An 18421-nucleotide genomic window follows, 5' to 3' on the forward strand; every position below is an offset into this window, starting at 1 on the left:
AGTTGTTATAGGTTGAAAAAAATAAATGCAATAATTATTACAAGGTGAGTCACGTCTACTGTCTATCTTTCCATGTAGTGACATGTGTATGTGTACATGCACAAGGGGTTTTTTATGCCTCGTCATCCATATGTGACTAGTCTCAGGCTTTCCAGCTGATGAACTTCTGTGCTGTGTAATACAAGAACTGAGTCCATATCACTGACAATTTTTCCCTGTCCTGTGTACAGTTTGGCAATTAGAGGTGATTGCAGCACCAGTCATACAAGGAGAGGCGGGGAGAGCTGGGTTTTTTATCACTGAGAAGATTGGAGGGGATTTCAGTAATGAGTATAAATACCTGGACAGAAAGGAGTGGGGATGGAGTCAGGCTCTCTTCTCAGTGGTGCGCAATGGAAGGACAGGAGTCAATGGGCAATTCCATTTAAACATAATGTTTTTTTACTGTAAGGGTGATTGAATGCTGAAACAGGCAGCCCTGAACCACTGTGCATCTCCATATTGTTGGAGATGCACAAAACCTGACTGGACACAATCCTGAGCAACTTGCTGTAGTTGACCCTGCTTTGAGCAGAGGCGTTGGACGCTCCAGAGGTCCCTTCCAACCTCAAGTATGCTATGAGTCAAATGGTATAGTATGCCTTGTATTCTATTTCACATTTTCAGTGTAGGTGGCAGATAAGCCTTTCATATTTTAGTAATTGAACAGCTAATAAGAAGGGCATAATTCTTCACTCTGCCAAACTGAATTCAAAATACTTGCCACAAGTATTATGGTATCTGGACACCTCTGTCCAGTAGCCTGGGAGCTCTGGGTGTGACTGCCTCATAAATAAAAAGGAGCCTCCACCTCTCATCTTTATCATGATGCATAACTGTTAGACACGTTTTAGGTCCTAGCTGGAGGTAAGTACTACCTCACAAGTAACTTATGAAAGATAAAAGTACTTTACAAAGATCTTTGTGTAAAGCGAATAGTTTATCTTCCATATGTGTTTTATCATTCCATTGCTCCAAGTGTCTTTTCTAAGCCTTCACTTGATTAGTCATCCTATTTATCCCTTCCTCTATTAAAATCGTGTTAGAAGTTAGCCTTTGGTAAATGAGTTTTACCTAAATGCACCATCAGAGGGTTCACAGGGCAAACAGCAGCAGTAGCAGGATGCTCCTGCTTAGTTCTTAGTTCAGAAGTTGAAAGTTCCCAATACAAAAGAAGAAAAGCAAGTTTTCATCTTACTCTGCAAAATTTCCTTTTCCTAAAACAAGTATTCTTATTCCATTTCATTAAAACCTTTTTTTACACCTCAAGAAAAAATAAGATACTTAAGTTTTGGGTTTTGTTCTGTGCAGCGTACCAAGGTTTGTTTGGTTTTGTGGGGTTTTTTTGCTATTTGCAATTTGTTTAACTACAGTAAATCTCTGCTGACCTTGAGGTTTGTGCCAGTAGCCAGTGGTCTTTGATGAGCGCGGTCATCTTTTCTCTTTGAGTGGAGGCCGTCTTTGTTTCCTTTTTATTGCACGGGATACCTATTTCTTTAAAAGCCTGCTGGTGCGGGAGTTAAAATGAATTTGTAAATTAGTAGTGGTATATATAAAGTTTCATGGCTAATTTGCTTTCAGCTTGTTTTATTTTTATTGATAGTATCTGTCATCTAGTGGAGCTACACACAAATTCTGTCTTCCATTTCTGCTTGAAGTAGGGATACATCCTTAAGATACACATCCTCTAGTTCGCTTTTGGGGATTTATCTTTATCGTCATACAAAATTAATTCAAGCATCCCTTTTCTCTTGAGCTAGCAACAGCTTGTCCTTGCCATAGATCTGTTTTTCCTTACATTTTTGTCTCAGGACTGTATACCCACTTATCTTTTATGTAATTATTTTGGTTTTTATTCTTACATTCTTAACATGCACATGCAAACTTAAATTTATGTGTATATATAGGTAAGCAGGTCACTCCCATGGCTGTTGGGCAACATGATTTACTAAAGTATCGAAGATAACAAACACGTCACTTTGGAGTATGTGCTGTGTGCAACAGGATAGGTGTAGTCTCATAAATATTTTTCAGATCCTGTTGTTCTCAAGAGCTTTGGGAATGGTCATCTATTTTGGTGCACAAGTATCTGGGCTTGGCGAGGAGCCCCGTGTGTGACCTCCATGGAGTTCCTTTCTCTCGATCTCTCCTCCAGCTTTAAAAATAACTCCTTCATAAAGTTACTAAAAATCTCTATTTTTTTTTTTTTTGCTCAGGAATGAGGGGCTAGGAGAAAGTTGAGCTTGGTAGGTGTGAGATCAATTCTGTTCAAAGTTGTCCGCCAATCTGCCCTCGAAGACAAAAGAAACGGTTATTTACCAAATTATCACTGCCATGTTGTCTGCCCTGGAGTGTGGTCATGGAAAGGCTTCTCCATATAGTCCTTTGTTTCTTCTTGGATTTTTTTCAGTCTTAGACAGAAGTAACTGCACAATTCTGTCTGTAACCTTTTGTCTTCTACAAGGCCACTGGATGCTTCAGTGTTGACGTTGTTGTTGATATACCTTGCTCTCTAGGAACCTGTATCTTAAAAATGCTTCCTTTTTTGTTTTACAGTTTAATTCCATTCATCTCTGTCTTCCTCTGTGGTTCTTTCATTGTAGTTTTGTTTTTTGTTTGGTATTTTTAATAATCCATTGAGTATTGATTCCTATAACAAGAAATGTACTTATGTAGGCACCTTTAACCTTACAATGTGAGAAAATTAATACCCAGGTTACTTTTTGGTTGGCTAAGTATACATCATAATTTTTTTTTTATTCCTCTTTACATATCCTGCCTCCAACTTAGCCATATTAACAGAAGCTCTGTTTAGTTTGAATGCTGCGCTATATAATTCACGTATTTCCATCCCTAGATGTCTTGATTCTTAAATAACTCCTAGTGTTACTCTAAAGATTTTTCTGTGATACAGAAATGCTTTCTGAACTTCCAGCTGAGAGGGATGTTAGCATCCTCCTTGCCTTTGCATGTGCAAATTCTTGAATGCATTCTGGTAAAGCAAGCAATATGTGGTGCTTGTCAGAAATCAGTGTTGTGGAGAAGAATCATGAAACTAAAAAGCATGTGTCAGGATTTTCTCCCACCTATTCTCCTTTCACCTAACTGAAAGGCTTCTTATTTCTTTCTTCTCCCTGATATATAATTTTTTTTTTTCAGGCTTAATAGCCTATTATTCTAGCTTAAAATTATGTCTATTTTTGTCTGTGTCGGATTAAGGCAGTAGCTCTGGGCAGCTCTGCATTGTGTTCAGTTTAATAAGAATTTTAATTCATGGTCCAGTATGAACTGATGTTGGCTTTGATGGGAAGAATTTGGAAAGAAATATTTGCTGCCCTAAGAAAAGGTCTACTTCATCCAAAGCCACCTTTTTCTTTAAACTAAGCTGGGATAGGTGTTGAAGTCAGTATAATGTATTTCTGAAGTAGACTGGAAAACTTCAGCTCTTTTGAGAATGTGCCACTTCAGTGCAGAGTGTTTTATTCTATTTGATGTTTTGGATTTATTGTATTTGAGCTGGAGGAGTTATATACTTCGCACTCATGCATTCAGACACACCCCCTCCCTAGCCTGGATTATTAAATTTCTTTCCTCTTTTATTTGGGAATGAAAGGCTTGCTTTAAACATTGAGAGACGATCATCTCTACACTGTCTGGAAACTTTCCAATTCTTTGCTTTCTTCTTTTACAGTATTCCATAGCTTGTATTTTCTTTTGTTCTTCTCTTCCGTTTCTTTCTTTACAATTTTTTTTTTTTTTTTTAATTTTGCTTAGTTTGACTCTTGGCAGCACTTTCATATCCGTATTTCCCTGCCACTAATCCTTCTGCCACCCATCTTTCGATGTCAGCTTCAATCAAATCTCACTTCTGCTGAGGATTTGAGAGATCTGATTTCTGAGGTGAATTTGCCAAGATACTCCTCTGCTATGAAGGATGCTTCTGTTTCGCTCCTTTGTTCTGCATGCTTTGCTTTCCAGCAGAGCAGCTCTTGAGTTTTGAGTACATTTATGAGTTACAGTCTTCTCTCTCTGCTGAGACTTTGTGTTAAGTTGATTTGGGTCCCCTTTAGCTATCCCGTAAAGAAGGAAAAAGGTTTTTCAGAGCAGCTCCTTGTGGGAGCTGGAGCTTCAGTCAGCTCTCTCCTCTCCTGACCTTTGCTTGACTGACAGGATATTTTTAGCTTCCCTTTTTTCCCATTACCATTGTATTATTTTGTTCAGGATCCATGCCAAGCTAATAATTCTAGAGTTACTGAATCTCCCCTTTTACATTTTTTAAAATACTGCATATTAATGTGGATTGTCCTTTGATGTTTAGAGTTTCTTAAGATTATTTGAAAACCAACATTTGTGTTTCTGAGAGCTCCTCAGTTACTTCCTTGAAGCTTCTTGTGTGTAAATTATCTGGGCCTCTCCTTTGTAAAACACTCAGTTTTATCAGATACTGCTTTGCTTCTTTTCAGACATAATTTTTCTTCTCCTTGCATATAATTGTAACGAGATGGGTTCATATTATTTTTCTAGTTACAGAGCAATTTTCCCTTGTCTTCACATTTGTTTCATGACTTACCTGTTTACCTGTGACATTGAAATTCAAGGGTTTGGGTGGGTTTTTTTAGTTTCCCTGCTGCTTAGTCTTCTTTCATTTCAGAATATCCGTAGTGCTGTTTTTCGGCTGGTTTTTATGCAGGAGAATGTCCCAGAGCACTATACAATCAAATCCCCCCTCTGCTTCAGAAGAGGGTTCTTCTATTTGTGATTTTCCCTTTAGTCCATTATCCCACAATAAAAAGTGTAGTGACCTACCAGGATTGTATTTGGAGAGGTCTAAAGTGTGTGCTTTCATATCTAGGAGCTACACATTTTTGTATCCTACTCGAGAACAAGGTTTAAACTCAGAACTTGTGTCCTTGTGCAGTGTTACTGAGTGTGGGACTTGTCTTCCAGGTTCAAAATGTTGATGTAGTGTTAATCATTTATGTTACAATCTGGCTGAATGTTGCTGAGTTTTACTATGGTAGGAAGGTTAAATATATCAAACCTCAGATTTAGGTGTCTGATTCTCTTCGTTACAGGCAATATTACAATTGGAATATGGTTATTAATACTTGAGCTGTACAAATATTTTGTGCCTTGTGACCATCTAACAACTCAGTTGCTCTGTAAAAACTGGTTTGAATTAATTGGGGATGTGCCACAAAAATGTACTTGAATCAATTCAGCATTGTTCAAGCATAGTAAAAGCCATTTTGTTTTGTAAATTTAGCTGACAAGTTTAAGTAGTTTAAGACACCTCCTGATTTTGATTTCCCTGTGAATGTTGGGGGCAGAAGAACTGTCAGGTAGCCTGGAGGAAAACATCAAACCAGAGGGTTTCTCATGGATTAAGAAAAGGCTGTTGCTCAGTATTCTTACGATTACCTGCTGTATACAACCACAATTAGGATTTGGTTGTAGTCTTCAGCTTTTGAGGCTAATGGCTCTATTTTAGAAGTAATTTGACTCTCAATCCTCATTAATTTCTAATAATTTCTGCCAGTTTGTTATAAAGTGTGAGGGGGTTCATGTAATTTGTGCTGCTAGGATTGGTTGAGTAGTTTGGCTATGTTCTGACCAGAAGTAGCATTAGTATTACAGGTTTCTTGAAAACTAATTCTTTGAATTTACAGTACTGAATAACACATGGAAACTGTCTATCACTTTTCTGTCTAGGTGTATTGCTTGGCTTATTCATGTTGGAAACACCTGTTTGCATTTTCTTGTTAGATACTTTTAAGCTGCTTCTGTTTTGTTTCCTGCAGTCAGGACATATCACAAATTCATGAAGATATTTTACTGTGTTTGAAGTGCCTAAACTTAGACAGATAGGAAGCTTTGAAAAGCAGCTTCCAGGGCTTCCTTGGGAGGCTTTGAAGAGCAGCTATCTCTCTCACTGAGAACATTTTCATTAACTTACATGTAGATAGTAAGAAGGATAGATGGAGATTAGCGGAGGAACTGTTATTAGAGTATTGATGCTTCTCTCTTCTTGCCTACGCTCAGTTCTTTTCCTGTAGGGCTGGGCAAGCTTGTAGAGTTTGCATGTTGCTTTCACTCACTGCGGTAATTCTTCTCACCTTGCACCAGGGACAAAGCCTGAGTACTTTTTCATCATTCTTTCGAATACAGAAAACATGAGTAGCTTCTCACACAGTAAGATAGATGAGCAGTGAACTTTGCTGCAGCACAGGAAAGAGTAAGGTCTGTACTCAAACCAGGGAAGAGCTTTGGAATGGCTATAGCAGTGGCTAGAGCACACTGCTCATGCCTGCCTTTCTCCAGATGGTAGAGCCAGGGGCTAGATATTCTGGGTAAACTCTTAAGCTTACATAGCATAAGCTTGTATGCAGCTCTAATATTGATCACTGAAAATCCTTAGAAATCTCATGATGACTGTTCTTAACGTCACTAAAAATACAGGTATTTGTCCAACTCTTCAGGCTAATTCCTCCCTTAGATTTGCTGATATCATTCCTTGACTTGTACCGTAAATCAGATGCAATGTGGCTGAGTGCTTTCATACAGCAAATGATATTTCATTCTTTGTGATTGTTTTATATCAACGATTCTGTTTATGGTACTATAATTTCACCAACTGAAAAGCACAAGGATTAGCATTTGCTTCATTACAGAGTTTGGGTATGTGAATAGAAGTTTATGAACTTGACAGTATTTCTCAAGTGCTGGTGTTTCTTTAGTTGAGGGTGTGGATTTAGTCTCCTAATTATAGTACTCTTCTAGGAGGGGCAGATGAAGTGAATCACTGTTCTAGAGCTTTATGCTTTTTGTCCCACTGTCTAAGGAGGAGTGAAATTCCTCTGTACACCTTTGTATTCCGAATATTGTATGAGGGAGGTCACTGTACTGACATTCTTACGGTGGAAATGATTTATACCATTTGGTGACTGCTTTGGTATTGCTAGTTTGATAGATGACAACAATGCATTCTCTAAACTGACACTATTGTTTTGAATGCTGCTATGCTAAATCATTTTCTAGGCTGAAGATGGTTTTTAAAATAAAATGGTCTGCTGACCATTTTTGATGAGTAAACCTTATAAGAAGGTTAAATGTATATCATTGATGCAAGTAAAGACTACCTACGCTTGCAGAAGTGACTTTTAAAGATGAATGATAATTTAAATAAAAAATCCCAGTGTAAACAAAAGTATACCACAAGTTGCTCAGTCATCTTCATTCTATTTAGTCTTGTTTTTTTTCACTTTTATTCTCTTCTTTCCTGATAAAATTCTTAATCTTATGATATGAGCAGTGTGGAACAAATCTTGAAAAAATGCTTTAGTGTGGAGGAAGAACAAAAAAAAGGGCACACTTTCCCCATTCTCCATCTACTGAAATGTATAATCTCTGAGCTTCACAGTTATGAGAATACAAATGGAGCAAATACAGCTTGAAATTTATGACATTGAAGTTTATGACATTTTCTTCCTGTCCAACAGTTGACTTAAAAAAACCCCTGAAGTCTATCTGGAGAAAATAATAGTAATTAAAGAAAAATTCAGTGGAAAGAAGACAACCTTAAAAGACAGATACAGTGCAAGTTTGGGTTGGTTTTTTTTTTTCTGGCATTGTTACAGTGGGTAACATGTATCTGAAGGGGGCCTATAGGGCTGCTGGGGAGGGACTCTTCCTTAGGGACTGTAGTGGTAGGACAAGGGGTAATGGGTTCAAACTTAAACAGGGGAAGTTCAGGTTAGATATAAGGAAGAAGTTCTTTATAGTGAGGGTGGTGAAGCACTGGAATGAGTTGCCCAGGGAGGCTGTGGATGCTCCATCCCTGGCGGTGTTCAAGGCCAGGTTGGACAGAGCCTTGGACCACATGGTCTAGGGTGAGGTGTCCCTGCCCGTGGCAGGGGGGTTGGAACTAAATGATCTTAAGGTCCTTTCCAACCCTTACTATTCTATGATTCTATGTTCATTTTTTGTTTTCTTTATTTAAAGATTATAATTCATTGACCCATGAGCTGCTATTAAAACAGAGATACACTTTTTTTCCCCACTCATGTCTGTTTTGTGCCCAAGCACACCCATGAAGTACATGTCTATCAACAGATTTGTCCATGCTATTACATTTGTGAAATTGGAAGTGAATTTATTTTTTAAAGAATACCATTTGTATCGTTCTCTGAAAGCTGGTGTTATCAATGCTATTATGTTCATGTACCAGCCCTCATTTAAATATCTGTGTGATCTTAATTATACAGGTTTCTGTAATCCCTTCATGATGCTGTTTTCAAATATGCAGTTGTTGTAGCCCAGCTACACTGGAATTATTTTCTAAAACTCCTGACTTCTAATAAAGGAATGGAGATCAAATCTGCTTTATGTTAATGTATAAATCTATCATGCATCCATATCTTAAACACTATGTGGAATTCTGGTTGAGTTTTTTGCTTTTTTTACTTTCCCTCTTCTCAAAGTTGCAGAAGAACTAGGAGGCTCAGTGTCATAAGAAGGATCATCAGATGTAGGGACAATTAATATTAACTACTTACCTTTCAACCTGTGAAGAAGAGGTGACTAAGAGGAGGATGTGGCGATAGTTTGTAGAATGTGTTTAGGCGGCAACTGTTCAATGTCTCTTCCAATAGAAGGACTGGGAGGTGTCAGAAAAGGTCAGAACTGGTCTGCAGGTTCAGAATCAAGCAGCAGGAAATGTGGTTTCATATGTTTTGTGGGTGACTGGTGAAACTTCTTGCGTTAGGATGTTCTGGACATTAAAAGGGCCAGATAATGACAGGATAAATGCTATAAAGGAAAAGGGGATCTGGAACTGAAAAATGCAGAGATCTCACTGCTGAGTGAGCCATAAATGGAGTGAAGCTGGACAGATGTCTGGTAGCGTCATTGTGGCTTAGTTGGTTCATGATAAATTCCTCCCTACGCATCTCTCCTGCTCGCTGCTGGATGCAAGGCTAAAGAGATCTTTGGGAGTGATGTGGTATAGCCACTTTTTTGTTTGGTTTTTTTTTTCTCTGGGATTTCAGTTAGGGTTTCAGTTCGTGGGTTTTGTGTTCTGGGAAGACTTTTTTTTAAGGTCGTAAAACTTCATGTTTCATTAACTAGTTATCTCACAACAGCTCTTTTTTTTAAAGTCATAGTTCAAGCTTTTAAGTTAGGTGAACTAAATACCGTCCTTTAAAGTTTTAGATTTAGAGATCTAGGGATGTTTCTCATTGAACTTGAAAAATGTTGAAGAATGATTAAATGGTAAAAGTATACAAAATTGATGATTAAAAAGGGTATCTTTAGCCTATGGCAAAGAATCCTAAGCAATGAAAACTACACAGTTTTCTTAAGCAAAACCTGTGCTTTTGAAAAGAGATTTTTCACAGTTGCAATTTTTATAGTGACTCTTTAGTTTGTTTTGATGGAGGAACTAAACTAATTGCATGTTTAAAAACTCACAATGCAGAATTTCTCACTGTTGGGTAGTAGTGATGATCCCAACACCAGGACGAAGAAAGAGTGCTTGCGAGAAGTCTGGCCTAGAAATGTGGCAAGAGGAGAAATGTGAACAGCCATGTAAGAGTAGATAATTTCTAGGTCATAGGGGAGCCATCCTGGAATGGCAGAGATGGCAGCTTAAGGGGCTTTGCACTTTACCCGTAATATTTCTAAACAGCCTTCAGTTCTGTGCGATTCTCTTTTGGCCCTAAAAGCAAGCACAGGGCTTGGATTTGTGACTAGATTAAGCTAATGCTATCTTCTTTTCATGTCTTTGAATAGCGATTAAGGTTTTAAAGTTAAGCGTATGGAATTTACAAATTACTGGAATGAATTTGCTTTTAGCTGAGACTGGTGTATAAGGTGATAGGATGTAATCATTAATTATTTCATCTCATGTTGCTTCTAAACCAAGATAGCGTTTAGGTTAGCATGCGGAAAAGTAGTGAGCTGCTCCATGTATCTTTTCCTTCTCTTTATTTGATATGGGAGTTTAAGCCTGCATTAGTGCACCCCACATGAAGCCAGCACAGTTGCAAGATATTTGGGTCTTTCTCTTCTTTTGGTGCTGGTCATTCCCTGTCGTCATGCAACCGAGAGTACCTGGTGGCTGCTCCTCCAGGGCTGGGCTCCCGGGGGTGGTGGTGTGCTGCTCTATCACTAGGTGGAAAACTGGGACAAAGAGACTTGCCTGAGGCAAGGGGTGGGTTTGTGGAACCATCATGAGGAAACCTGAAGATTTCCTAAATCCTGTCAAGTTGTCCCTGTGGTTTTTTTTTTCACACTGGCTTTTCAAAAGAGTTTCATATCACTTTATAATCTTCTTCTGGCTAATTCCAATGTCTTCAAGTCATCATGCAGCTTATAGGAAACTGCTGCCATTTGGATTGTCTCACACTCTAGGTTTGGTGGATTGCATATTTATATTTTAGTTTGGGTTTGATCAAAACAAAGTAATTCCTGACTAAATCTATTCATAAACTCATGAATGCAGGTCAGCATGTTTGCTCTGTTTTCTCCCAGAGTGTTCAGACTGGAACAATGCCTTTCTGCTTCCCTGGAAAGTGTATCCACCAGCCTGGCTTTTAGGCACGTTCTTCTGTTTGCTGAGATCCTTTTCTCAAAACATTCAAGGTCTGATGTGTAGGAGCCTCTTTTCCTGATGAAAATTTGAATGAGCTTAATTGTCATGTGATTTATTTGGGTTTTAGTGGTAACTATTTAAAGAATTCAAATTAAGACAGAAGCTGGTCATTCTTGTTTCATTTAAAAAAAAAAAATCTCCTAAAAGGTATAAAATTCTAGCCATACAAATTCTGCGAATCAGCTATGCTGCTTTTACTTTCCAAAACAAGCAGTGATCCTTGCTCTGGGTGCTGGTGTTTTAAGGTACCTTGTAATCTTAGTTTTGTGGCGTGGCTGCCTTTCTATCTGTGGGACCTTTTTTTTCTGTCTAACTCTGTAATTTTTAGTGCATTTTAACAGGTGCATGCAGTACTTGTCCAGGACAGAAAGTAGTGCAGAATGAAAAGAAGCATGGGTGAGGCTTTTATTTGAAAGAAAAAAAAAAACAGCTGAGGAGGAAGTTCACTGCTGAAAGGGTTATTGTAATCAAGTTTATCATGGGAGCTTGCTGTTGTGTAACAGAAACTCTAGCTTGTCCATACCTGTCTTTAAGCATTACTTAATGAAGAAAGAAAACAAACTACCAAAATATTTATGAAATTCAATAAAATTAGTTCCCAAACTCGTAAATCTTAACACATCGTGACAGTTCAGCTCCCTGCTGAGTGACTCTCTCCATTTTTTGAAAGACTACATTTTTCAGAAAAGTGCTATTTGTCAGAGAGTATGAGCAGTCTAATGCTCAAGCACATGTCTCTTGATTTAATAATATTGAATCTCATTTATTGAAAAACCACCTTAGTCAGGAATCATGTAATGAAAAAGATGTCTTCCTCTGAAAGTAGCCTGCTAGAAGGTCTGCGGAGCATCTAATGAAAATGTCTTATCTTTTTTTTTTTCTTTTATCTTTTTTAATTTTCCTACCTAGTAAAGAAGTAGATCTGGACTAGATGATCAGTTTTTCTCTTAGGTTTTTCTCTTGTGTTTGGGTTGCTGGCTCATCCACATGCCATCTTGAATTCTTCAGTAAAACCTGCCTGTGACAATTTAATGCAATCTAGTCTCCCAGCACACCTGGATTTTTTTCTCTCAAAATTGCATATACATTGTTTATTGAGTCATCTTCTAAAATTAATCTTTTATTTTTTTCTATACAAAGGTCCTTTTTACTCCCTTGCAACAATGATCTGGAGTAATTTGGGGTTTTAAGATGTAGGAGGTGTTTTAGCTGAAACGGTTATCAATGGAGAGAGGAAGAGAGAGGCTGCCAGTGTGAATTCTTCTATGATTTTCTAATTTTATCTTGACTTTTTTATTTCCTTATTTTCCTCTGTCCATCTGCTGCCAGGCAGATAACTTGGGCAACCTCTTTGCCTGTCTTCAGGGTGGACAAATTGATTTCATTCTCCTGTCTTAACCTTTCAGTTATCCTTTCTGCTCGATGGCAGGCCTGTAAAGTGGCAACTTTAATCGTGCACTTGGCCTTTTTGTGTCTTTTCTAGTGGAAGAAGTCTCACAAGCTGCGTATTTCTTAGCAGTTATCTATATGGAGTTGAAGCAGTTTCACCCGTCTTTGTTCTTTTTGTCATTTGGTTACCTTTTAATAATTCCAGGCACACCCTCTCGCAGTTACATCAGCATCTGTATGTGATTCATGGATATCAGGGTTTGAAGAAATGTATCCACTCGTTTAGTCCACATAAAAATGGCTGTGCCAAGTCAGACTCGAGGCTCATTGAATCTGGTCTCTTGTTTCTGATAGTGACCTAGGATAGGATGAGGAGCAGAGTGCTGTGGTTCTCCCCAGTATACTTTCACACTCTCCAGCAATCCACAGGTCTGGGACATTTCTGTACAGCAGTCATAACAGTGCTTATGATGTCATAGAATCATAGAATGGTTTGGGTTGGAAGGGACTCCTGAAGATTCTGAAGATTCCCTTTAAACATTCTTATGTCTTTTTTGTGTACCCTGTCCTCTGGCGAAGAAAACATTCATGAAGAGACTACACAGGATCAAACTGTCCAACAGCGTCGAGTACGTTGGTTTTTTTTCCAGCTAAGTTTAGTGAGTGTTGCTTATTTTTTAAAGTTTGTATTCATAGTAATACACAGTGTTAAAGCTCACTTAATTTGTGTGTGATGGCTGTTGCATTAATTTGCTGCTATTCCAGCAGGTGATGGTCCCTGAGAGGTAGATGGAGGTTAAGCAAAGGAGGGGAAAAAATGTTGTTTAAAAAATATCCATCAGCAATGTTTATTGGTGTGTATTTGTATGGGAGGTAGCAAGATTGGTAGTACCATGAGAGTACACACAAAACATGAAAAAAAAACCCATGTCTTTAGTAATGTAGGTGTTTAGGCTTGCTGACCACATTAAGGATGTAGTTCGTAACAACTGATTCACAAGGTCATTTCATTAAGGTTTAAATACTAATTTGGGTGTAAATTTCACAGCTGATACAGTTATTGTCTTTACTGTCAATTCTTTTATGTAGCCTGCATGCACGGTGGCTGGCATCATCCCAGCCACTGTTACACTGCAGACAACCAGATGTATCTGAACCAGTTGAGCAGCAGAAGCAAAGCGAGGTGAACCAGGCTCCACAGAGCACTTGACTGCTGTGCTCGCTGTTGGTACTTAATTTTACCTTAAGTGAATTTAAAGCTATCTTGGGTTCCTGGGAATGTGTATTTCAATGCAAGCTGCGTTCAGAGATGTTTACACACATTAGGGCAGCCATTTGGTTTATTGCTTTTACAATCAATATCTTTTGGTTTATGGATATGACTTGCTTTATGGAAGGATTGAACCAAATTCTGCATTGTGATGCAAAAAACCCTTCTCCAACCCTAATAACTTGATGTTTGCCAAACCTTCAAGTTAAATTGCTTTCTTAGTCCATTTCCTGACATGTTTGGTAGACTCTTTTTCAAACTTAACCTAGGTTGAATTTGTTATCTTGAAAATGGTGAAGCCTTACTTGGGTTTTGGAGAATTGCAAGCATATCCAAACTCTAAATGTCAAAGATTCCCAGAGACCTATGAAAAGCCAAAAATGAAAAAAATCAAGTTGGACCTTATTAGATTCCAGTATTAAATGGCCATTAAAAGAATCACTTGGGAAAGATGTCCACTGCTGAACATGAGCAGCACAGGTGAAGGCCAAGCCTTAGAGAATGTGCAGACATGGGAAGAAAGGGTTCTCAGGGTGGAAATTCACAGGTAGAAGGATTAAGACAAAGGGAACTGTGCTGCAACAAGTGCTGAACAGGAGAGGAGGATGGAGGTAGGGGAAATACGAAAGAGAGAATTTATAACAACTCTGTAATTAATTATTTTCAGAAAGGATAGCACAGTATCATCATAAAATAAACTGAACTGTGAATATTTAAGCAACGCTTGCTGAGATATTATCCTGATACAGGAGAAGGAAATGGCCTGTACAGTCATCTAAGAAGAGAGTCAGTCAGACCACATGTAAAACAAGAAGCTATGAAGCCTGCAAATTAACCTAGACAGCCATCCAATACATAGTGTTTTCTGCTTGTTGACCAGCAACATTCTGATATTGTCCAAACAAGTAGGAGAGGCTGCAATCATGGCTTACCTAGAACAATTACCTGTTACTCTGATCTGATTATCATGCTAATAGTCTGGCTCGTCTGCTTCTGAAAACCAGCTTGTTCTTTTCTAATACATGTGAAAAATGCCATGTAACTTTGAAAGATAAAGGCAACCAATTTAAATAGTCTAATGAATATTTATCATAATGGAAATCTTGTTCTAGACGCTTCTTTACCGACTCAACAGTGTGTATTTTGTTCTCCTATGTTCAGCTGAAGTTGGTGGGGGTGAGGAAGGGAAGAAAAGAAAAAAGTATTCTCTAGTACAAATCTTCTGTACAGCTTTCTGGAGAAGACCTGCAGCTACCTTATTTGTCACATGTGGCTATAAGATGCAAAGATTTTAAAGACAAAGCTGTTAAGAAAAGTTCTCAGTAACCTCTGTACCCAATTTAGAGAAGTTATAGACTCTGTCAGCGTTGTTGATCAGGCTTGAAGAAATCCCAGCTTGCGAAACACCTGAAAAGACTAGCAGGTGGCATAACTTTAAAAGGTTTTTCTGTCAGTCTTCCTGAAATTATTAAGTGCCCTCAAGGGTTTGTAACTGAGTTTTATATGTGGAGTGTTTCCCAGGTTCTCGAAACAAGGTGAGAGCTCAGTAACACTATGTGCTGACGGACAGGGGAGTTGTCCTAATATTTAGCACAGAAATACAACTTGAATTTTTTAATTTATTATTGGATAAGTGAAAGTTATACTTGGAGAGCATGTGGCATATGATCTAACACTGTCCTCTCTTGTCCGAGTACTCCTCCCTTGGGGTTTAATCATGGGGTGCTGGAGGCAGAGTTTTTTCACCTGAAGGAAGGAGGCCACAGCTCTGGATCTTGCTTTCCGAGTTGATTTGCTGGTTGACTTTCAATGCAACTTGTTTTATCAGGTTCTTTTCTTTTGGCAGAGATACAGAGCTAGGTGGAAGGTGATAATTTTTATTGATTTTGAGGTTGCTTGTTTGCTGTATCTTGCTTTTTCTTACTGTTGTCCTAACGTGCTATGCTGGTTGTGTGGAATTTGGGTGTTCTTCTTTTTTAACCCTCCCAGTATCTGTGACACTTTGCAGAATAAGAGATTTGCTCTGTGAACTCACAGCTCTTTCAGAATTAAAAGAGAGTACGAACAGGCTATGTAGTGACTGGGGAAAATTACCAGTGCTTGATTATTGACGTAAGTCTCCTCAGTCCTCAAACTTTCAGCGTTCAGCCCTTTGCTATGGTGTATCTGACCGAGATGTGATCTTGTGCTGGATCCAGCTTATGCTTGCAGTTTACAGTTCAAGAGATTACTGCATACTCCTGGAAGCATGGTGTTCGGTTCAACTTGCAATGTCATGACTCAGCTCTGTGTTGTAGAAACATGAGTACTATAGAGAATGTTTTTGAGCTTAGGGAGGTAAGCCCTGGAAAGCAGCAATTGATTTGGTGGATCTTTATGGTGGATTAGTATCCCCTGCCTGGATCTGCACATCCCAGTTGTGTTTATATCTTTGTGTAAACACACATCCATGAAGAACAGTTTTTGTCTGTTAACACTTCTTTTAAAATAAGCCAAGTGATAGCTCTTGGTATTTTATTTGTAGTTTTTACACCACTTGTGTTTGCTCTTCAAAAAGAGAAGCTGTGGCTGCCCCATCCCTGGCAGTGTTCAAGGCCAGGTTGGACGAGGCTTGGAGCAACCTGGTCTAGTGGAAGGTGTCCCTGTCTGTGGCAGGGGAGTTCAGCTAGATGAGCTTTAAGGTCCCTTCCAGCCCAAACCATTCTATGATTCTATATAAAGAAAAGACATCAGTTGTCATTTTAAAGCAGAAGCATTTTCTAGCTATTTTGAAAAAGAACTGTATTTGCCTTTTTTAAATTCCAAACCAAAGCTTTGAAACAACAGTCAGTGCTGGGCATGCGGAAGAAAGGATGATTCACTAGTGTCTATGATAGGACAGCTGTCTACCTCCCCTGACACAGTGAGAGAAGCTCAGGTAGAAGGTGATATAGGTGTCTACCATGAGTTCTCCAATTAAGAGCTATATTCCTTAAAGTAACTCTGTGCTAAATTAGACTGTTCAGATAACTTCACTGGTGATAGTTTAACATTTGAGAATGGGAATGCTTCAAATGACTGAATTCCCAGTGTCTTAATTTATTTTTGTCTGTGATATATTATTAAGAAGCTACTAATTCAACTGCTTTTCATTAAAGGGAAAAACATATTTCCTTTATATCTAATTAGAAATAGTATTTATGTAATGCTTTTGTTTGAATTATCTGGGACTTTAATTTTTCTCCAAATATGCTCAAGAGGAGTTACATATGATTCAGGTTTTGTTCCAAGATTGTTTTGTTATTCAATTTAGCACTGCTTTTTAAGAGGAATGGAAAGTACTGTGGGCCTGGTCTTCTGTAGAAGTCTGGTAATGCGTGTTTTTCTTGTTTCTCAAGATAGTCCTGCAGCAGTCTGAGCCAATTTTTAGTACTGTTTAGAACAACATATAATGAACATGATACAACTTCCTCACTGTTACAAGAAGTTGCATGTGTAATAGTAAGTAGTGACAGCAGAATTATTCATTTGCTTAAGCATGTGTTCACACAGTTAAGCAAGTCTGAGCTGCAGTCTGAGGGGAGATCATTTAGAAAAAGAAAAGGAAATGCTGGGAATCATTCAAAACAATAAAACTTGAGCATTCGCTACACAGCTTATGTTAAAGTAGATAAAACCAAATGATTGAGTAAAAACACATTATTTCAGTCCTCTTGTTGTAAACGTGATTGTTCTGGTTTTAATCAGGTCTAGGAAAAAACCCCCAACCAAACAAACAGAAGCCTGAATCCACTCTTGTTCAGGAAAGTTTTGAACCTGTGTACAAAGTGTTAACCCCTGCTAAAATCCTATTAAAGTGCCTTATGCACAAACTGACTTGATAAAATATGAATACATGATAAAGTGCTCTGCTGAATTAGAACCACCAGCTAGAGCAGAAGAAGCGTTGAAAATGGTGAAGTAGTCTGAACAACTAAAAGTTACCCCTACAAGAGGTAAATTAAGTAATGATTTAAAATACGGAGAATTAAGAATGTTTAATAAAACCGTTTAGGTATTAAGAAATGAGGGTCAAATCTTACAGTCCATACTTACGCAAACTGCAGGTCCTGCTGAGTTCATTCTGAATAAGCATGTCAAAATCTGTCTGTCAATTATATTCCTCTCTAGCAGGAAAACCTCAGTAGAAATTGAGAGAACTTTCTTCATGCAGTCAATAGTTTTGAAAAGAGAATCACAGATCTGTTGTCATGAATAAATGTTCAAACATGAAAGGTTCTAGAGAATGTGGGCCTGCTGCTGAATGGGAATGGGGACATGGTCGCAATGACCAAGGAGAAGGCTAAGGTGATGAATGGGGTTTTTGTCCTAGTCTTTGATAAGAGCAGCCTTCAGCAATCCCAGGTCCTTGAAACTGATGGGAAAGCCTAGGGAAAGGCAGAGTTACGCTTGGTGGAGAAGGAGCAGGTTATGGAATATATAAACTGACTGGATGTATGGAGGTTCATGGGCCACGATAGGATGCTGCCACAAGTGCTGAGGGAGCTGGCTGGTGCCATCACAAGGCCACTGTCAATAATTTTTGAAAAGTCATGGTGACTGGGGGAGTGTCTTGAGGACTGGAAGAAAGCAAACATCATTCCTGTCTTCAAGAAGGGTAGGAAGGAGGATCTGGGGCACTAAAGGCCTGTCAGCCTCGTGTTGATCACATTCTTGTTGATAAATATGATAAATGAATAAATAAAGATGCATTGCAGAATAACCACAGACACCAGTACATGCCGGGCGTCTGACTGGCTGGAAAGCAGCTTTTCAGAGAAGGCCCTGGGAGTTCTGGTGGACAAAATGCTGTGAAGATGAATCGGGGGCCAGCAGTGTGCTCTTGTGACAAAGACCAGCAGCATCATCTTGGGCTGCATTAGGCAGGTGCTTAGTGGCCCAAGGGAGCTGATCCTCTCTATGTGGTTCTGGTGAGGCACATCTGGAGTGCTGGGCCCTCTCCTGGGCTCTCCAGTACAATGGAGATATGGACATGGTGGACTGGGTCCAGTAAAAGGCCATGAAGATGATGAAGGGAGTGGAGCATCTGATAA

The 18421-nt window shown here is 38.8% G+C and overlaps 1 protein-coding gene across 4 annotated transcripts in view; it reads left to right on the forward strand.

Annotated features, from left to right (window-relative positions):
• The window catches only part of TAF1B (TATA-box binding protein associated factor, RNA polymerase I subunit B), a 52459-nt gene that overhangs the window by 19803 nt on the left and 14235 nt on the right, over positions 1-18421 (forward strand). The window lies entirely within an intron of this gene.

This window comes from Strigops habroptila, chromosome 6 (genome assembly GCF_004027225.2).
Source record: "Strigops habroptila isolate Jane chromosome 6, bStrHab1.2.pri, whole genome shotgun sequence".
NCBI classification, from domain to species: domain Eukaryota; kingdom Metazoa; phylum Chordata; class Aves; order Psittaciformes; family Psittacidae; genus Strigops; species Strigops habroptila.